This window comes from Coregonus clupeaformis, chromosome 20 (genome assembly GCF_020615455.1).
Source record: "Coregonus clupeaformis isolate EN_2021a chromosome 20, ASM2061545v1, whole genome shotgun sequence".
In the NCBI taxonomy this organism is placed as follows: Eukaryota; Metazoa; Chordata; class Actinopteri; order Salmoniformes; family Salmonidae; genus Coregonus; species Coregonus clupeaformis.
Window position 1 is genome coordinate 62381673 of NC_059211.1, and position 11855 is coordinate 62393527.

The 11855-nt window shown below is 43.5% G+C and overlaps 1 protein-coding gene across 1 annotated transcript in view; it reads right to left on the reverse strand.

The window, feature by feature from the left end:
* The window catches only part of LOC121543165 (ceramide synthase 2), a 29667-nt gene extending 21136 nt beyond the window's left edge, over nt 1-8531 (reverse strand). Inside the window, exon 1 of the mRNA XM_045205695.1 lies at nt 7977-8531. The gene's annotated coding sequence lies outside the window, so the exon portion shown is untranslated. The remainder of the gene's footprint in view (nt 1-7976) is intronic.
* Between the last annotated feature and the right edge of the window lie 3324 nt (nt 8532-11855).

Here is an 11855-nt window from a genome sequence, read left to right on the forward strand (position 1 = left end):
GGAATTCGTAACATATCATACATTTTGCAAATTTGTAACATACTGTACACTTTGGAAATGCGTAACATGTTACGAATTGCAATTCGTAACATATCATACGAAATGGATGATGGACATCAGAAAAGTAATACATATCATACTACACTGAACAAAAATATAAACACAACATGTAAAGTGTTGGTCCCATGTTTCATGAGCTGAAATAAAAGATCCCAGAAATTCTCTCAAATTTTGCACACAAATGACTTTACTTCCCTGTTAGTGAGCATTTCTCCTTTTCCAAGATAATCCATCGATCTGACAGGTGTGGCATATCAAGAAGCTGATTAAACAGCATGATCATTACACAGGTGCACCTTGTGCTGGGGACAATAAAAGGCCACTCTAAAATGTGCAGTTTTGTCACACAACACAAATCCACAGATGTCTCAAGTTTTGAGAGAGTGTGCAATTGGCATGCTGACTACAGGAATGACCACCAGAGCTGTTGCCAGAGAATTTAAATGTTCATTTCTCTACCATAAACCGCCTCCAATGTCGTTTTAGAGAATTTGGCAGTATGTCCAACCGGCCTCACAACCGCAGACCACATGTATGGCATTGTGTGGGGGAGCGGTTTGCTGACATCAACATTGTGAACAGAGTGCCCCATGGTGGCGGTGGGGTTATGGTTTGGGCAGAAATAAGCTACGGACAACAAACACAATTGCATTTTATTGATGGCAATTTGAATGCACAGAGATACCGTGATGAGATCCTGAGGCCCATTGTCGTGCTAGTCATCCGCCGCCATCACCTCATGTTTCAGCATGATAATACACAGCCCCATGTCGCAAGGATCTGTACACAATTCCTGGAAGCATACACAATTCCATGGCCTGCATACTCACGAGACATGTCACCAATTGAGCATGTTTGGGATGCTCTGGATCAACGTGTACGACAGCGTGTTCCAGTTCCTGCCAATATCCAGCAACTTCGCACAGCCATTGAAGAGGGACAACATGCGAAGGAGATGTGTCACGCAGCATGAGGCAAATGGTGGTCACACCACTGGTTTTCAATCCACGCCCCTACCTTTTTTTTTGTATTTCACCCCCCTTTTCTCCCCAATTACAATCTTGTCTCGTCGCTTCCCCTCCTCATCTCCTTTCCTGCATCAGGGGTGTATCTCCATACTCTAAAATGCCTTCCTCTCGTCATCTCATCTCCTCTGTCAGCACTGATCTGATAGAAGTGGATAGGACACCTCTAGTGCAGATGATGTGGCGCAGCGGTCTAAGGCACTGCATCTCAGTGCTAGAGGCGTCACTACAGACCCTGTTTTGATCCTGGGCTGTGTCACATCCGGCCGTGATCGGGAGTCCCATAGTGCGGCGCACAATTGGCCCAGTGTCGTCCGGGTTAGGGGAGGTTTTGGCCGGGGTAGGCCGTCATTGTAAATAAGAATTTGTTCTTAACTGACTTGCCTAGTTAAATAAAGGTTAAATAAAATAAAAAATGAATGTTAAAAACAAGAAGTGGTGATATAGACACATGTTGATGTGTCAAAAGTAGTTTCTCAAACGTGGGCTATAGGATGTGGTTTTGGCAAACCCCTGCACACCCTGTTGTGGAAACACTAGGTTCATGACATTGAGTCATGGGTGGGTGCTGCTGCTATTGAGACAGCATTAATGCTTTTGTTTCACCCGTCCACACTTCTCTGCAGCATAGCATTCCTGCTAGCATCATGAGATTACTGATACAACATCATCCTGCTGAACTCAGAGGCAGGGAGGAAGGGAGGGAGGGTCCATGTATTCACTGAGAAACCAACACCTCCACAACACAGACAGGACAGGAGGGGGGGGCTGCAGAATCCTGGTGGGACAGGACAGGTGAAGAACCCCATTGACCTTCTGTGAGCACACTAGCAGAGATATTGTACTTTCCATGCCTTTAGGGCACGTCTCTCAGATTGCCTGCTATTCCAGAAATGTAGAAAGGAACTCTGTAAAATACTGTTGAAGATCACAACAGGAAGGAGCAGACGTACACAGAGCAGAGAGGAGGCTAGGGAACAGTACACTGCTTAGAACTACCGCACACTCCTTCGAAGAATTCCAAATGCCCTAGACAATTTCATTCTCACAGCCAATTCTTAAAAGCAACATACATTGTAGGTTGCCTCTGTCCTACTGTGCTTTAGTCAGTTGATTCTTGTATAGGTGAGTTTTCTAGGCAGAGTTAACCACAACAGCACAGATACAGGAATCTTCCCTGCTACAAAACAGAGCCACAGTGCAGTCCAAAGGTGATCATAACACATCACAGACTGCAGAGAGAAACAATAAAGGTCAGACTCACTTCTCTGTGTAATAACCACTGGTCACAACACCATGTGGTCGTAAAGCAGCCCTACCTGCAGTAAACAGTAGAGTAGGCCTAACTGGAGGTTTCAGCATGCCAGCGTATGGCCTAGCGATCTCTCCATAGGAGGAATCATAGATTTAATTTAGATAAACATTAGAAACATGGTGGTGACATTTCAGTCAACACCAGTGTTCATGAGTCTAAGAGCGTCAGTGTGTGTGTGTGTGTGTGTGTGTGCATCGCAACAGTTGAAAGAAAAATACTTGTTCAGGTCAGCCAGAGGATCCAGCATGCTACAGCACTTTTCCTGACAGAAGCCCAACTCCAGTTGCTATTGGCTAACAGGATCATGTGACTGGACTCTGGCCATTCTGCTGAGCCAATCAGACGGAGGATCCCTCTCTGGCTGGGTGGGAGAGTGGAAGTGCTCTCTCTCTTCCTCCCTCTGTCTCTGTGGCGCTGTCTGACAGGAGAATGTGAGTAGTCAAAGCAGACTAACACTAACATAGAGTTTCTCAACCCCTGGCCTGTGATATATCACTGACCAGTCCATTAGTTAGTTAGTCAGTTCACTGACACTGATTCACTCACTCCTGAGATCCTCCACTTCACCTTACAGGACCTCTAAGGAGGAAGTCCCTGGCAGACCATGCTAGTGTCTGGTACACTCCAGTCTGAGAATGCGAACACAGATTAGTGCTCTCATTCCCCTGGCATCTCCCTGGTGAATAACATCCCTATGGAATGGAACAGTCATCTAGTAGCTGCCCTCTCTGGTGGTTGATCTGAGGGACATTCAAAACATACATGGAGAGAGAGAGAGGGGGGAGAAGAGAGAAAGAGGGGAGAGAGAGAGAGAGCTTGTTGGTCTATCAGAGGAAACCATCTATTCATTGTGAGTCATAACACATATCATACATCCTCTGGCACACAGAGACGACCAGGGTATTAGAGTAGAGTAGAGTAGAGTAGATATACACTGCTCAAAAAAATTAAGGGAACGCTTAAACAACACAATGTAACTCCAAGTCAATCACACTTCTGTGAAATCAAACTGTCCACTTAGGAAGCAACACTGATTGACAATAAATTTCACATGCTGTTGTGCAAATGGAATAGACAACAGGTGGAAATTATAGGCAATTAGCAAGACACCCCCAATAAAGAAGTGGTTCTGCAGGTGGTGACCACAGACCACTTCTCAGTTTCTATGCTTCCTGGCTGATGTTTTGGTCACTTTTGAATGCTGGCGGTGCTTTCACTCTAGTGGTAGCATGAGACGGAGTCTACAACCCACACAAGTGGCTCAGGTAGTGCAGCTCATCCAGGATGGCACATCAATGCGAGCTGTGGCAAGAAGGTTTGCTGTGTCTGTCAGCGTAGTGTCCAGAGCATGGAGGCGCTACCAGGAGACAGGCCAGTACATCAGGAGACGTGGAGGAGGCCGTAGGAGTGCAACAACCCAGCAGCAGGACCGCTACCTCCACCTTTGTGCAAGGAGGAGCAGGAGGAGCACTGCAGAGCCCTGCAAAATGACCTCCAGCAGGCCACAAATGTGCATGTGTCTGCTCAAACGGTCAGAAACAGACTCCATGAGGGTGGTATGAGGGCCCGACGTCCACAGGTGGGGGTTGTGCTTACAGCCCAACACCGTGCAGGATGTTTGGCATTTGCCAGAGAACACCAAGATTGGCAAATTCGCCACTGGCGCCCTGTGCTCTTCACAGATGAAAGCAGGTTCACACTGAGCACATGTGACAAACGTGACAGAGTCTGGAGACGCCGTGGAGAACGTTCTGCTGCCTGCAACATCCTCCAGCATGACCGGTTTGGCGGTGGGTCAGTCATGGTGTGGGGTGGCATTTATTTGGGGGGCCGCACAGCCCTCCATGTGCTCGCCAGAGGTAGCCTGACTGCCATTAGGTACCGAGATGAGATCCTCAGACCCCTTGTGAGACCATATGCTGGTGCGGTTGGCCCTGGGTTCCTCCTAATGCAAGACAATGCTAGACCTCATGTGGCTGGAGTGTGTCAGCAGTTCCTGCAAGAGGAAGGCATTGATGCTATGGACTGGCCCGCCCGTTCCCCAGACCTGAATCCAATTGAGCACATCTGGGACATCATGTCTCGCTCCATCCACCAACGCCACGTTGCACCACAGACTGTCCAGGAGTTGGCGGATGCTTTAGTCCAGGTCTGGGAGGAGATCCCTCAGGAGACCATCCGCCACCTCATCAGGAGCATGCCCAGGCGTGGTAGGGAGGTCATACAGGCACGTGGAGGCCACACACACTACTGAGCCTCATTTTGACTTGTTTTAAGGACATTACATCAAAGTTGGATCAGCCTGTAGTGTGGTTTTCCACTTTAATTTTGAGGGTGACTCCAAATCCAGACCTCCATGGGTTGATAAATTTGATTTCCATTGATAATTTTTGTGTGATTTTGTTGTCAGCACATTCAACTATGTAAAGAAAAAAGTATTTAATAAGATTATTTCATTCATTCAGATCTAGGATGTGTTGTTTAAGTGTTCCCTTTATTTTTTTTAGCAGTGTATATATATATATATATAGAGAGAGAGAGAACACTGAGCTAAGTCCAATTTCAGTGGCCTTAATTCTAATTTGAGATCAGCGTGCATAACTGAGACTTTCATGTTGTAAATCATGCTTCCAGTCAATGGGAGGTTTGCGTGACAGGCAGACCTCAAGTTAGGATTTGGCCTACTGAGATAAAATCTCTTGAACAAGATAGACTTTGTTCAGCAGTGGGTCTAAATTATGTCAGGTTGAATGATTTATAGTCAGCATAAATGAAACAATAAAGTAATACAATCCACAACCAGATTAAAGTCCACATTCTGGTTTAGTTAATCTCAAACTAAAAATGGGATTTCATGATACAGAGCGTGACCCACTGTATCCTCACCAGTCACACAAACTGATATAACCAACTATGACTGCAAATTCACTTTAATGCAAGTCATGCCTGAGACATTTTTAACCGCAATATTCTGTTCTGTCTCCCTCTCCTTCTCCAACTAGCAGAGGGAGAGGATGTTTGGACTGTACTCCCTGCTGTGACCCTGTAAAAGAGCACTTTACTGAAATGAGAGTGCCACACACAGACAGACATGCCATAAAATGTACACACTGTGCTGTATGAAACATATGCAGTGTACAGTACATGACTATACAGCCAGACAGTGACAGCCAGCACACTTGTTCTAACATTGTATTCAGCTACAACTCCATGTATTTCATCATCCATCTGTTGGTATTAACTCAGCTGTACCCAGAACACCCCTCTTCTTCCCTCACTGGAGAATCTGACTGGATGAGTAATCACACACAATGTACACCTTATACAGTGGGTGTGTGTATGTGTGTGTCCGTGCGTGTTCATATTTACATGTGCATGTGTCCTTCGGCATTGTATCTACATAAGTGGTTATTAGAGGCTAGTAACCCTTGTACAGGCAACAACATCAGCTATATCCTTTCTCTTTAAGTTTATTTCACTGTCATTTTGATTTGATTGGCCAGAGAACCCACTTCACTGCTGCTCAGGTCATAGTAAGACACTGATTAATAGGTATGAATAAAGACTACCTAAATTATGTAGTGTTTATTAATCATGATATAATTTCCATGAATGTATGTAGGCTAGGGATGAATCGTGATAATGCAGGAACCAATTCCTGGAACTATCAGACTTAGATAAAGACTGACAAGCACTGCAGCCCTGAGGACAGAGAGGACCTCTGGTATCTCCATGTCCAGATACTCAACCTAACTTAACCAGCCTACACCAGGGCTGTCCAACCCTGTTCCTGGAGAGCTACCGTCCTGTAGGTTTTCACTCCAACCCTGTTCCTGGAGAGCTACCGTCCTGTAGGTTTTCACTCCAACCCTGTTCCTAGAGAACTACCGTCCTGTAGGTTTTCACTCCAACCCTGTTCCTGGAGAGCTACCGTCCTGTAGGTTTTCACTCCAACCCTGTTCCTGGAGAGCTACCGTCCTGTAGGTTTTCACTCCAACCCTAATCAAGCGAACCTGATTCTACTAATTACCTGGTTGATAAGCTGAATCAGGTTAGTTACAACTGGGGTTGGATCGAAAACCTACAGGAGGGTAGCTCTCCAGGAATAGGGTTGGAGAGCCCTGGCCTATACACTACTGATAATTAATCTAATCGTTCATAGTAGGGCAAGAGAGACAGAGGGAAGGGAGGAGAGGGAGAGGAAGAGGGAGAGAGGGAGGGAGGAAGAGGGAGAGAGGAAGAGAGGAGTGTGTGTTTGTATAATAGGGTAGTAGTTGATTGTATTTAGCTTGCTCAGAGAGAATACAAATCCCTACCTGATGTGATTACAAAGGCTGCTTGTCAATCAGTAACCCTGTGTGATAGGTGGACAAGACAGCAGTAAAATGAGAAAATAAAATTGACTGAAGGAGTAAAGCCTAACAGATAGATGGAGGGTAGAGAGTGAGGACTCAGATCTTTGATGTGACTCTATTCAATGATTAACAGTCAACTATTGATTCATCAGTGTTTGTTTGTAATCTGTGATCCTGTTCTTTTTTTTAAAGGATGCATTTATGACAGTCAAAAGTTTAAGATATAGTTGAAATTCAAAGTTATAAAGAGTAAATATGACCTTTAAGCTCATTCATTTTAGGGTATTCATTGTTACATGCCACTCCGGTATGCCTCACATTCCTACGTTTAGTTTTTGCCTCTTTTACTTTCGGTTTTGTACACCTGCTTCAAACAGCTGAAAATTCAATATTTTGGGTTATTTAAAATATATTTCACAGTGGTTTGGATTGTACAATGATTCTCTACATTTGTTTTGTCACATAAAATTAAATTAGGCGAACTATTAGAATTTTAGCAACTAGGAAATGGCTGAGCAATTTCTGCATATTGCACCTTTAAGCTTTTTTATTTTACAATTTGTCAGAAGGCGCAAAACACAATAGGTTACATGGCGTGTTCAAAACAACTGGGAACTCGGAAATCTCCGACTTCCGACTTCAGTGCGTTCAAAACAACTGTGAACTCGGAAAAAAACGAGCTCCCACTGGGAAAAATCATCCAACTCGGAATTCCAACTCTGGAACTCGGGCCTCTTTCAAAACCCGACTTTCCGACCTGAAGATCACCGACGTCATGATTTGACTTCGTATTTTTCCGAGTTCCCAGTTGTTTTGAACGCGGCAATAGTCTGTACGTGAGGACATGATCTTTATCATAGGCCTGGCTATTAAGATGTCTCATCATAGGATAAACGTACGTGGCTTGCGTAATGACGCGTGTAGAAGTGATCGAGCTTCATTGTGGGCTACATGCCTAGATAACCGAAAGGTTAGCACAGCCAAAGTCAAAATTGACTATCTTCTTGGTAGTAATTTAAGGCTAGGGTTAGGCATAAAGTTAGCAGTGTGGTTAAGGTTAGGGTTAAGGGTAGGATTAGGTTTAAAATCTTCAACACTTGGACAGACAACAGAGTAGAGAGCTGGCTATTGTAGAAACACAGTGCATATTCAGACGAAACCGTTATTTAGTTTATATCACAATAACAGTCCCTATGATGTGATTGAGATAAAGGTACTTACTTTGGTCCCAATCCCTTTTCTCTGAGGTCCAAGGCGATGTACGAGAGTTAGAGCGCACAGAACAGACGGAGGTTTCCTATATGCTGAGCAGAAAATTCGCCCGCTGAGCAGGAAATCAGTCCAACCGGAGAAAGTATAGCTCCGTGCTGTTGAATATAATCTGCTTGCTGCGCTCGTGACGGCCCGGTGGGTCGGTATTTGAGATTAGGGTCCGGCCTGACCACTTCCGCCGTTTATCCACATCTTTCCATCCAGTCAAAAACAATTTTAATAGGAAGAAGGATTGAGAGAAAAAGTAGGTGAGAGTAGGTGGGAGAAATGTAGAGATGGCGAGACGAGTAAAGGCGGGGTTTTCAATACTTTCTATGTCGATGGATATTCGCTCTGACTGTCCTGGATAGGTCTAAACTACAAATTAGGCTACTTTATTTTTCGTTGTGTCCCACCTTATCCTTTCTATTCTCTCTGAGGGATAGCACGGTGGTTGGCCGGGAATAGGCGTAGATCAGACGAGCTGCAGCATCTGGAGAACGGACCGCGAGAGGGGTGAGACTACGCGTGAACTAGAAAATAACTGTGAGGGAGGGTCACAGATGACGTTTAGGCACATGAGAGCACTTGGCTGACACACACATCCGCATTTTGTTTCGGCCCCCAATAAAAACTTTTACGCTGCTCTCTCTGATAATGGTGATTAAGGCTGTTTACATCACCAAATATTGGTGCTTAAACGAAAAAAAAAAAACAGGCTTCCCCAACTGGTGATTATATTTTGCTCCCCAAGTTTTGTGAGAAACTTTTCATTGTTCGACATTAAAGACTGTAAAAACACCAGGAAATCAGCTCCAAGTGATTTTAATTTAGGAAACCTGTTCCCAAGTATTCCCACACATAATAGAGAGACATATTTGATCGTATCCCAATGTAATCAAGGTTTGAAATGATTTATGTTTTGGTCAAATATTATATCTGTTTGGGCTTCTTGTGGTCAATTATAGTGTACAATTTTATTTGTAATTATGTTCCGGCAACCCAACAATCTGCTCAAGAAAAAATCGTGCCGCAGCTGAATGTAGTTTGGGACCCCTGCAAAAGGCCATCTATATACATACAATTATAAACAAATAGTAGCCTAAAAGTAACTTATTTTATGGGTTGGGACTTTGGACATTATTTTGTGACTTTAATGTAGGCCTATCAGTAGCGGGTGCGTGGGCAAAATCCGTGAGGAAGCCAAGCCAGTAAAAAAGCCATATTACAACCTATGTTGTGATAATTGCGTTGTTTGCTCTATAACCCATTCGTTCATACGCCACCCTGATATACAATAACGCCGCGACAGGGAAAAGACAGGGCACACAGTGGCGGAATTAATTCAACTACACCATACGTTTGTTTCATCACAAAATAGTAAAGTAACATCTGTTCAGTGAAGTCCACAAAGCAAATATTGAATACAATCAGTTTTATCACCTGCAGCATGGTCAAGCAAGTTAGTGTTTTCGACAGTTTACTAAGCCACTACTGATTTAGAACCACGGAGTTAATGCAAGTAAGCACAAAGACAACAGGAATACTGCCTCCACTATTTCAGCACCATTTCAACTTAAACATTTAAACATCAAATCAACAAGGCTATATATGCTTAGTTTAATACACTGAAAACAAACTTAAAGATACCAAAAAGAATTTAGTCCAATCAATGTTGCTAAATATCATGTGGCTGTCCATGTTACTGATTTATGTGTGTGTGTGTGTGTGTGCGTTCATGTGTGCATGTGCAAGTAAAACAAAAAAGGTTGACTCACCTTACTTGAAGACTAGTTGAACACCAATGTCATCCTCCTCTCTTTCATGTTGGCAAAACGGTCTATGGCTCTGTACACTTTGAGTTTTTGTTGTCATAGGCTACCTAGCTAAAATGCTTGCTAGCCTGACTTCCTTGCATGGGCAACAAAGAACCAGATAAATTAGCTAACTTCAATCATCTCAGGCCAGCTGCACAACATTAATTTATGGTTAGATCAGAATTGGTGTCATAATCATTGGCCTGTACAGAGAATTAAGTGAAAACCACAAGGCCAAATCCCCATCTCCATCCATGGTTTAGGAAAGCGCTGATTTAGCAAGCTAGCTACTGCAGGACATTTATTTACATTTTAGTCATTTAGCAGAAGCTCTTATCCAGAGCAACTTACAGTTAGTGAGTGCATACTTTTTTAAAAAGATTGTTTGACATCAACACAAGCAGACCAGAAATAGACACCTTTTTCTGAAAATTATGTTTTTGCAAAGGAAGTGATTTGATTGGTCTGAAGCCAAATCCCAACTGGCCTCTCTTGGGGGCGTTTTGCTGTACCGGGACAACCCATAATTGAGCTGGGCTCAATGCTGATTGGCAAATTATTATATTTTTTACAAATTATCAAGGGAGGCCAAACGCCTGCTGGCATCAATCAATAAAATGCTATGGCGGCAACATGTTATACTATTTTGATCCAGACAGGATCAGATACATGGGCTACACATACTGAGACAGGGACGATGCTTTCCTTGCTTGGATGATTTCGCCGGTGAGATTCAGCCGCTTGCGAATTGATAGAAAATTATGAAAACACAGAGAGAGTGGAAAGCGAAATTATTTTGTCATTTAATTTATTTATTTGTCAACTATGTGGGGAAGCCTGGCTTCCCTTGGCATCCATAAATACACGCCACTGAGACCTATAGGCCAATGTGGCGCACATGTAGGCTACCCAAAAGTCCTGCGTAATTGGAATAGCATTCTGAATTATGTCACCACTGGACTAGCATAGCTGAGGGGGAGGGGTAGAGGGGGGCAAGAGTTAAAACAGCACTGACTTCTATGGAACCAGATAGTAAGTGGCTGATCGTACAATTTGCACGTGAAGCTGAACGCCGGTTTTAAAGAGCGAGGTCAGCGGAGTTCTGCGGCTCGAGGAGGATGAGATGAGATTTGACCAGACAAGCACAGTGCTGAGCGTCGTGGTAATTAATGTAAAGTCATCTATAAGCTCAAATCAAAGTTTATTGGTCGCATACACAGTTTAGCAGATGTTATAGCGGGTGCAGTGAAATGCTTATGTTACTAGCTACTAACAATGCAGTAAAATGTCAAACAAGTAGGCTACACAAATAATACAACATTATAAATACATCTTGAAATGTCGGAATGAATCCAGTTAACCCAAATAGAGCTGTAACAGTTATCCAAATGTAATCTATAAGGATATACACCGGATGAATTTACACAAGATATACTAAGAATTTTATGTTTAGCCAACACAACACAGTACATTAGTATATACAGTGGGGAAAAAAAGTATTTAGTCAGCCACCAATTGTGCAAGTTCTCCCACTTAAAAAGATGAGAGAGGCCTGTAATTTTCATCATAGGTACACGTCAACTATGACAGACAAAATGAGAAAAAAAAATCCAGAAAATCACATTGTAGGATTTTTAATGAATTTATTTAAATCATGGTGGAAAATAAGTATTTGGTCAATCAAAAAGTTTCTCAATACTTTGTTATATACCTTTGTTGGCAATGACACAGGTCAAACGTTTTCTGTAAATCTTCACAAGGTTTTCTCACACACTGTTGCTGGTATTTTGGCCCATTCCTCCATGCAGATCTCCTCTAGAGCAGTGATGTTTTGGGGCTGTCGCTGGGCAACACGGACTTTCAACTCCCTCCAAAGATTTTCTATGGGATTGAGATCTGGAGACTGGCTAGGCCACTCCAGGACCTTGAAATGCTTACGCACGAAGCCACTCCTTCGTTGCCCGGGCGGTGTGTTTGGGATCATTGTCATGCTAAAAGACCCAGCCACGTTTCATCTTCAATGCCCTTGCTG